Raw genomic sequence first — 10,795 nt, 5'->3', positions numbered from 1 at the left:
GGATAAATAATCAGCAACTACACTGTTTTTGCCACTAATGTGCTGCACTCTTAAGTTATACTGTTGCAAGCACAAAGACCACCTGGTCAGTCTTTGATTATGGTTTTTCCTTCTCTGGATAAATGATAGTGGATTGTGATCAGACAACACTAAAATTTCTTCATTCCTAGGTCTGTTCACACACACTTCATAATTTTTCAATGCTGTGATTAAGGCTAAAGTTTCCTTTTCAATTGTCGAGTATACTCTCTGATGTCTTTTCAGTTTTGAAGACATGAAGCACACATAATGGTAGATATTATTTTCATCTTCTTGAAGTAGAACAGCTCTAATTCCACAGTCAGAAGCACCAACTTGTATCACAAATTTCTTGTTGAAGTCTGGAGCTTGAAGTACTGGTTTTGAAGTTAAAATGGCTTTTACCTTCTCAAAGGATTCTTGACACTCTGTAGTCCAAACAAACTTAACTTTCGGACTAGTTAAGTCTGCCAAGGAAGCTACTATGGAAAGAGAAATTTGGGCAGAAACGATGACAGAATCCAGCCATGCCTAAAAATCTCTGTAGCTGTTTCCTGGTAGTAGGTGGGGTAGCCTTACGGATACCTTCTACATTAGCATTTACTGGAGCGAAAAGGCCTTTCCCAACTTCAAACCCAAGATACTGCACAGTTGCCTTTCTAAACTCACTCTTCTCTAGGTTGACTGTTAGTCCTGCTTCTTGTAGCTTCTTGAAAACTTTCTTCAGAATCTTCATATGTTCTTCCCATTTTGTAGAGTAAATCACTATGTCATCCAGGTATACACCTATTCCTTCTATCGATCCTAGCAGTTGTTCCATCACTCGTTGGAATGTTGCAGGTGCATTCATCAGACCAAAAAGCGGAACAGTATACTGATACAGTCCAAAAGCTGACAGCAACTTTGCATTCTCATCTAAGGGAATTTGATAATATCCTTTTAACAAGTCTATCTTGGAAACAAACTTAGCTTGTCCTGTATTATCAAGTAACTGATCTATGAGAGGCAAAGAATAATTGTCAGCCTAACTGAACGAATTCAGTTTCCTATAATCAGTACACATTCTAAATGAACCATCAGGTTTCTTCAATAACAGACATTGAGAACTGAAGTGACTTGAACTGGGTTCTGCTAATCCATGTTGCTGCAAATACTCAACTTCCTTCTTCAAAACATCTTGATGATAAGGTGATAAGTGATAGGTTCTTTACTTGAAGAGTTTTCCATCCTCTTGAATCTTGATCTCATGTTTGGTCAGATCAGTAAGCCTAGGTACATCTGCTAAAATTTCTGTGAAACTTCTAATTACTTCACTTAAGTCTCACCTTATTCAACACTCAGATGTTTCAGTTTATCCTCCAAATTTTCCAAAATTGAAGAATTATTCATCTTGCTTTCAGCTCCCAATTCGTAGCCATCATCATCTGTAGATGAAGTTGTTTGGTTATTGACACAGTTACAGTTTTAGTTTTGGAGAAATGAGGTTTCAAGAAGTTCACATGTGTCTTCCTTTGTTGTCTTCTTCTTTCTGGTGTTTCAATCACGTAAGTTCTATCACTTAACTTCTGAATTATCTTGTAAGGACCTTGAAATTTATTAGTGAGGGGAAATCTATTGACATGTAAGAACACTAACACTTGTAGACCAATACTCAAACTTTTTAGCTTAGTCTTAGCATCATATCTCCTTTTCATTTTCTCTTGGCTTACTTTCAAATTTTCTAAAGAGTATTTTCTAATCTCTTTCCACCTTTTCCTTAAATTCTTCACATATTCCCCTTGGCTTTCATCTTGATTTTCTTCCCAGTTTTCTGCAAGAATCTCCAACAGTCCTCTAATTTCTCTACCAAAAATCATCTCATTAGGTGAACATCTCATACTTTCTTGATAAGCACTCCTAACTTCAAACAACATTAATGATAAACCAACTCCCATTCTCTTCTTGACTCAGAACAATACTTTGTCAGCATACTTTTCAATGTTTGGTGGAACCTTTCCAAGGCACCTTGAGTTTCTGGATGATAAGCAGTGGATAACTATCGTTTCACTCGAAACAAATTCTTCACTTCCTGAAATAACTTGGAAGTAAAGTTGGTTCCTCTATCACTTTGTACTATTTCTGGTATACCAAACTTTGAGAAAAACTCCACAAGTTTTTCAGCAACTATCTTGGCAGATGTTTCTGACAAGGATCGCCTCTGGATATCTTGTCACAGGAAACATTAATGTTAACAAATACTCATTTCCCTTCTTTGTCTTCGGCAGCGATCCAAACATGTCTATAATCACTTTGCTGAAGGGTTCTCCTCTAACTTCTATAAGTTGTAGGGGGGTTTTCTTGATGGATTTATTTGGTTTTCCAGCTGTCTGACAGGTATGACACTCACAACAGGACCTGCTAACATCTTTGTGAAGTCCAGGCCAGAAAAAATATTTCATGATCTTCTCCAAAGTCTTCCTGATTCCCATATGTCCAGACTCATTAACTACTGCTATCACTTGCTTTCTCAATGGATATGGAATCAAAATTTGATGGTATTCACCCCGTACAGCACATCCTGGTATATCTGTACGTCTATACTTCCTCGTCAGCAAATCTTCCTTCAGATAATAACAGGTAGGAGTTTGTTATATCTCTTCTCGATTAACAACTCTGAAGAACAAATCAGCTAACGATGCATCCTTCATCTGCAAGTCAATTATCTTCTCTCGTGTCACTTGACCGACTTCAAGGGTTGAATTCTTGATATCTGTTAACTCAGCTACTGTAGTTTCACCACTGTCTTCAAGAACACTTTGACTACTCAGAGTCTCTTCAGGAACCACAGGTTCTTCTTCTTCGCCGTCGTTGTCTTCTTCTTCATGGGAAATCTCTTCTTGGTCAGCACTAGGGGAAACATCACTTCCCTGGAACAATTCTTCTAAGCACAAAGATCCTTCACTTGATCCTTCTTGGGTGTGTAAATCCTCAGTTTCTTCACTTGCAGTCGTAGTCCTCTTCATACTTCTGGTAGTTACACAACTAGGAAACAGATGGGGTTTATTCTTATCCAACTCTACCATAGGACTAAACCTCAATGGTTTGTCTGTCACTACAGGACAAGGAATAAATGGCACATCACCAACTTCATTCCCCAACAGAACATGTACACCTTCCACAGCCAGCGAGTCCTTTACAGCAAAATGAACATTCCCTGTCACCAATTAACATGACAGGTGTAAGCGGCATATAGGAGTTACTTCCTCTCCTCCTATACCCTTCAAAATAACTGAATCTCCTGTGAGACTCTTCTCCAACTGAGGGTGAGCACCACGTACTACCACACTATGGTTACTCCCTGTATCACGTAATATATTGACTGGTACCTGCACACTTCCTCCTTGAGTTGACAGCATACCATCATAGATATATGGCTTAAAAGCCTCCACACTGCTAAGCCACTCACTGCTTGAGGTTACATTTCCACTAGTTGCTAAGCATTCAGCGTGTTTAGTTTCAGTCTTCTCTGGAGTTTGATTCTCTCCCACACTGCTCGTCATAGTTTGTTTCACTTGGTCACCTTTCACTGCTTGACCAACTGGCTTTGACAGCTGTTGATTCTAGTAACACTCTTGACTGAAGTGTCCCACTCTTCCACACTTGAAACAGACAACATTAGGTTTCTGTAACTGTCTTGAAAAACTGGATGTGGATTTCACATTAGCATGCTGCGGTGTATTACCATGTGTACTCTTGGTAGTATCACTTGTAGGTTTCCCAATAAATTTGTTCCTGATATTTGGATAAGACTTAAAACCTGGGCGTTGTTGATTCTGGTACTTGACATTGTAATTGTGTTTGCTAATAATTATATTGTAATCTTCACTCAGTGTAGCAGCTTTGTCAAGTTTCTTAACCTCTCTCTCTCTCTCTAATAGCCTCTTATATTTTCAGGAATTCCCCTAAGATACTGTTCAACAACAAGTAATTCTTCTAACTCATCAAAAGATTTAACTTTAGCAGCTTCTAACCAACGTTTAAAACACCTTCTCACTTTGTAAGCATAATCTAAGAATGTTCCCTTCTCATCTTTTCTTAAATTTCTGAATCTTCATTGTAGTACTGTGGGGTCATCTGGTAAACTTGTAGCACACTGTGTTTAAGTACCTTGTAGTCTTTACACTGATCAGCTGTTAAGGCTAGATAAGCACTTCTCCCTTTACCAATTAAGACATTTTGTAGCAAAACTGACCATTTATCTTCTGGCCATCCCATACCTGAAGCCACTTTCTCAAAGTGATCAAAAAACTCATCTAGAGCTTCTTCAGTAAACTTAGGGATTAACTTCTGTACTTGTACTACAACAAATACGGGGTCTTGATTACCTTGGTTAGGGTTAGATGGTGTTACAGGTATTGTGGATCTAGCTCATATCAATTCCATCTCCCTTTCATGTCATGCGACTTCTCTTTCCTCTTTTATCCTTTCTCTTTCCTCTCCTGCTACTTTTTCTTCTTCTCTTTCTCTTCTTTCTTGTTTTTCCCTGTCTACTCTTTCTCTTTCAGCTTGCATTCTCTCTTTTTCAGCCTGCATTTTCAGCTTAATCAAATATTCTTCTGCTTCAAGCTCTAACTCTGCATCCCTTTTCTCTTTCTTTTCTTCTTGCTTATTCATAAGATCAGCACATGCTACATTCAACAACTCTTGAGCCAATTCTAACTCATCTTCATCAGTTATTCTACCAGAGTCTATCAATGATTCCATAGCAATACATCTTATTTGTGCCTTTACCATACTAGTAGACACATAACCACCAGATTTCACTTGGATGGAAGGGGCTGCAAACATTTCCTGAACCTTGAACTGAGCCATTTTCTCTAAGTTATTAACTAACAATTCAATACAATAAATGCAAAACAATAACTATATGGTCACTCTCCTAACAAAATATATCCCTAATACCATCAGTAGAGACTAGAGTGATAATGTACTCTGTTTTCCCGGGTCTCTGGGCACCATTAATATTTGTGACGAAGTATCTGGTTACTACACTTACCAATCATTAATTGTTACCTCACAACAGCCAGACACCTGAACCTTCATCACAGGTACTAAACCACTGAATACTCTAAAGGCAACAGTGATCCCTTAAACAGCTTACCAGTATTGCAGAAAATCAGACTAAGTTCATTAAAACAGGTGGGAGGTAATCTTATGTGTAATTAAATTAATTAAAGGGCATCACTCCATCAACAACATTAAAAGTCTAGGTATTTCCCAGATTTCAGAAGTCTAAGTACTTCCCTGGTTCTAACTCACTTCAAGTGAATTGAAGGAAAACAGCTCAATTACCACTCTATGTTTCTACCTAAGCAAATCATATAATCACTTACTTATATTAGTGAAAAAGAAAACACGTATAAAAATTTCAAATACAAAAAAATTATTAATAAACTAAAGATTTATATGTGAAATTCACAATATCAGGGAAATGTACTGTTACTTGAAAACAAAGCAAAGCTTAATAAATTCTTGAATTAATTAAGTAAAATTAGATCAAAATTAATCTATCACAAAATTCAAGAGAATTAATTCAATCAAAATTCAAAAGTGTTAGGCAATAATTAAATTTGGAAACTTAATTCACAAATGCTAAACAACACTAAAACTGGAAAAAAATCCTAAGTAAATGCAAATTAATTCATAAGTGTTAAATTCAATTAAATATGCAACGATTAATTAATGAAAACAACTAAGTTAATTACATTGCGAATACAAATGGACACATGTCACAGGAAAATATGGAAAATACCAAAATTACAAAAAACACTAATCACACAGAACATAAAAATAAAAACACACTTCAATAAGAAAATATATAAATACAAAAAAAAACACTTCAATAAGAAAATGGATAAATGTACAAAAAATCACTTCAAATGAAACAAACATAAAACACAAAAATTTCAAATGTGAAAAAATTTAAACTTGTTTCATGAAGCCACTGTAACTATTAGTTGCAACTAATAAACTTAAAATAAGACGTTACCTTGGTACCAATTTTCTTTCTGCTGCAGCTAACTCAAAAAATTTCACCAATTCACAATATTTCTCAAAGGAAAAGGCACCGTTACAAACTAGTACAATGCTTGTTCAGATTCCAAAAGACACTAAATAATACAAAATAACTCTAAGAAATCCATAATCTAACAGTTACGAGTGACCATTCAGTGAGTTACGTTAATGTAATGTTAAGTATGGAGAGAGAGAGAGAGAGAGAGAGAGAGAGAGAGAGAGAGAGAGAGAGAGAGAGAAATCTAAATGCTATAAGGATCTAAGTCTGAATGAATCTTTATTCCTTATGGAAGCTGGACAGTGGATTTTGCACAAAACTTTTTGGGCATGTGAAAGATGATGCAATCCTTCTAGAAGCTTTTAATATGATGTAACTTTACAGAAAAATCAAGAAATCTCCGTGTGGTTATCAACAAAGAAGTACACGTCTGAAACCAGTCATGTACGTTATATGCTCAACAAAGATACGTACTCGTTGAAACAGAAGTCCCTTATCAAACATGATGACAGGTATCCACAACAAAACGGAGACCTCGAGTTCCTCTAATCTGAGGGTTGACATATCACGGAAATAATTCTATCTTGGAATGGAATTTAATTAAAGAATACTGACTTAGTTATCAATAAAGAAAGTGTACTGATAGAATTATTAGTAGCTCCAAATACTGGTTGTTACAATAAATACCTTTTTACTACAATCATTAACACAACGGAGTCTGGGTCTCCTTTAAGGACTCCTTTGCAATTTCTAATTTCGTGGAATGTTGCACGTTGATTAATCTACCGCGATACGGCAGACATTCTTCCATGCAAGAGGGATGGCAGGACTGTTAGTCTTAGTGCTAGGTAGAGTTGTATCCGAAAATTTAAGTATGGATAATTTTATTTCCAGAAATGTTTAGTAGGTGTCTTAATGAGTATTTTTTACTTGGGTGGACATCTGCCATCTGGTAGCTGTTCCGGTTATGACGTCATCAAAGATGGCAGCAGCTTGATGTGAAACTGTCATACCTCTCTTAATACTGGCCCGATTTGGATGAAACTTCAACTATTTCCACTAATTAGAACTTTACAAAGTTAAAAGAAGAGGGGAAAAGTGAAGAAAATGTTTGAAAATACTTAAAAATGTCTAGTTTTAAGGTATTATTCTAAATATTTTTATGTCCAATTAATATATTGTTTTTTGCCGCAAGTTACTGAAATGAAATGAAGATGTGGATCTCCTAAAAGTGTTTAGTGTGTTAAAGGATGGTGCATCAGAGTTCATACTAGATGAAAAACCCTGTATCATGTGTAATAAAGGTGATGGTAGCGTGTTAAGTACTGAAAATGGCTGGCGTAAGAAATATCAAGGCAGCTGCAAAAATACGCAATGACATTTTTACTAACCGTTTAAGCACATTAAGTGAGGCTGGAGTGTTTTAAGTAATGCTGGGTATAAATAATACTGCCATAAGAAGTCCCTCTTAAAGATTCAAAATTAATTCAAAAAGCAAGGTATGAAGAAAAAACTACCAGAATCTCAAGCACAATCCAAAAAGTCATGCTACTTGCAATTGATTGTAACAAAACACCAAGTACTGGACTTCAAGGAAAATCTAGCAAAAAGAAGTCAAACACTTCAGCTCACCACATGATACAAATAGCCCAAGCTCATAGATGACATACAGGAGCTTTTCCGGTATGATCTATCTGATAACTGGTCACTTCTTGATGAACAAGGGTTGCTGAGAAAACCGCAAAAAAAGTGTATTGAAACCTTTTATTGCAGCTCCATCTACGATACACTGTTCCAATCTGATGAGAAGACTTGTTATGTTGTGGATGTAATGAATTCTTTGCGAAAACTTATGACAAATGAAAGGAAAACCTTTGGTGCTGCAGCTTCTGTTTCTGATTTCTCAGATATGAACTCGTATATAAAAGATTCTCTCACTTGCAATGGAATATCAAAATGGAGGAATGGTTTACATTAATAAACTAAGCAAAGGATTATTTCAGTATTAAATTAATTCACATGGGGAATAAACGTGCTAGTAATTAACAAGAGATTGTTTTTTGCTGGGATGGGGGGAGATGAAATCTTGAAAAGTTGAAAAGTAAATGACAGATTTTATTCAGAGAAGCAAACATTGGCACTTTATTGATCATTTCAGAAATTACCAGGCATTCCAAAATTACAATGGGCAATATCGCAAACAGCTACTAGCTGTTCCTTCAAATTAACAATGCTGGGACCGTTTGTGACCCGGGTCTCTCCTAACCCTAATTACAGAGTGGACAGGTGCCTTAGACAAAGATAAAGCCTGTAGGTTTGGGACTTAGCAGGCAAACGGTGTTGCTTGGACGAGTACTCGGCGGAAACTGATTTCCATTGGCCTCTTTCTGGCTTTAGTTCCGTCTTTATACCTCCCAGCTACGATTTCACCGATGGCGAAGAAAGCAGCAGATATAATTCCCCTTTGTTATAAATTTTTCTCGAACAGTAGTGAAGTTGACATTAATTAAAAAATATACGCACTCATATATATAGATAATACTATATATATATATATATATATATATATATATATATATATATATATATATATCTTATATATATATATATATATATATATATGTGTGTGTGTGTGTGTGTGTGTGTGTGTGTGTGTGTGTGTGTTGTGTATTATATATATCAATTTACAAAGTTCAGCGTTTGTGCCCCAGATGGTGATGATGATATACCTTCATAAAAATTAGCCAAGAAAAATACCTCAACTGACTACGATTCTGAGGATTCTGATATAACACCCACAACAACCAATAAGAATCTTGAGAATGACAATTCTCCCATGGATGTTTCTGATATACTTATTATAGTGTATGATTTAATCAGTGAGCCAGTGTATTTTAAAAACAGTGATGACCTAATGAGTGATGTGTTTGTAGCTGGTGTAAGATGCGAATGTTAAAAGCTACTTTGTTTTTCTCATTTTGATAACAACGATAGTTGCAAATATCACTGTGCGATAATAATTAAGAATTGTGATAAAACCTTTGTGCAAAATATGAGAATATCTTAGAAAAAAAAAACTGTTTCTGAGTCTGTTAGTGTTACATATCCTGGACAGTTTGAAGTTGATAGTTTAACCAAACAACCAAGTAGAATGTCACCTTTAAAAAGGGATAACTTTTCAGAAAAACAAGGCTTCGGAATTTTTTTGTTTTTATACAAATAAATCTATGACATACAAATAAATGTGTATATATCATACAATCTCAGCTTATATTGTACGTATTTATATGAAAGAATATTTCAACTTTAGATTTGGTGTGTGACGAATATCCATTATTTCCAATAGCAATGTCACCACAATGTGACGAATAGATGTGGAATCATTAACACTGAATCAGTCAGTTTTCACAAACTGATGAATAACATTTGATAAACATTATTAAGAAATCTATGAATTTCAGAAATTGTTTAAACACTGTTAGAAAGAGGTCTTAAATTATCAACTACCAATATTCAACAGTTTATCGACTTAATTACTTGATAAAAAGATTATTTGAAATGAGAGAAATCTTTAAACGCGATTTAATCAAAACAAGAATTTTACCGATTCAACGGTTTGTGGGAACGTCGACGATATGTCCTCTATCGATACATCTCATTAGCAAGAGTAATCACTGGCGACGCCTCAATTAGTCCTAAAGTAAGATGCACTAATTGGTAACCTAATGGGAAATGTGATATTTCGTCTGTATCACAGATCTCCCCTTTAATTGGACCGCATTCCTTGAGGTCATGTAAACACTTCATAGTCACACTTATCATACTTATATGTTAAGGTAAACACATAAACTTTCCAAATCTCTCTCTCTCTCTCTCTCTCTCTCTCTCTCTCTCATAATTAAAAAGCACTGGATTTTCAAATAGTAACAGGAGTTACATCAGGGAGACATGTTTTCAAAACTCGTTCAGCTAAATGGGGAAATCTTATAGGCAGTTGATCTACTGAATAAGTATCTGGTAATAAAGTAAGGCAATCTTTCAAAATTAAATCACACCTTTTTCAAGTACAGTACTTCAAGCGTTATTGTACTCTAGGAATTTGATCGTAATGACTGCTAAAGAACATTCAATACTGCAAAATATTTACGGACCATGTATGTGTGTGTGTGTGTGTGCGTGTGTGTGTGTGTGTGTGTGTGTGTGTGTGTATTTCTATATGCCAGTTAATCCTGTGAGGTCACTCTTCTATGAACTTTACTTTCAAATGCGTAACGACGCTTACAAACTTACTGGGGCAAGATCTGACTGGGTGGATTAGCAGATATAAACAGGAAAGGCAGAGGAATAGCCCTATATGAGCAATATTACAGTTAAAATAAAAAGTTATTCCAAGATGAAAATTTTAAGAACTATAATTTCTCAATAGGGGTTATCAGAAGAGCGTAATTATTACAGGAGAATGCAGTCTCCTTGGCATTTCCAAGTTAAACTAAAATCACAAATGGAGAACAGAATGCTGGTGCCGATTAGGAAGCAACCGTAGTATATAATTTGGAAAAGTACAAAGAGGATTACGAACTAAGGTAGCTTAAAAGTAAAACTGAAGATACCGTAGCAAAGCACCACCACACATGAACATCACTTGCACTGTAGGGATGGCACCCCAGGAAACTTCCTGGTGGTTAAACTTGTGGTGGTTTTACTGAAGTCTGCGGATGCGAGGCA

The sequence above is a fragment of the Macrobrachium nipponense genome, chromosome 16, assembly GCF_015104395.2.
Source record: "Macrobrachium nipponense isolate FS-2020 chromosome 16, ASM1510439v2, whole genome shotgun sequence".
NCBI lineage: Eukaryota > Metazoa > Arthropoda > Malacostraca > Decapoda > Palaemonidae > Macrobrachium > Macrobrachium nipponense.
The sequence above is the reverse complement of the archived record's forward strand: the minus strand, read 5'-3'. Positions refer to the sequence as shown.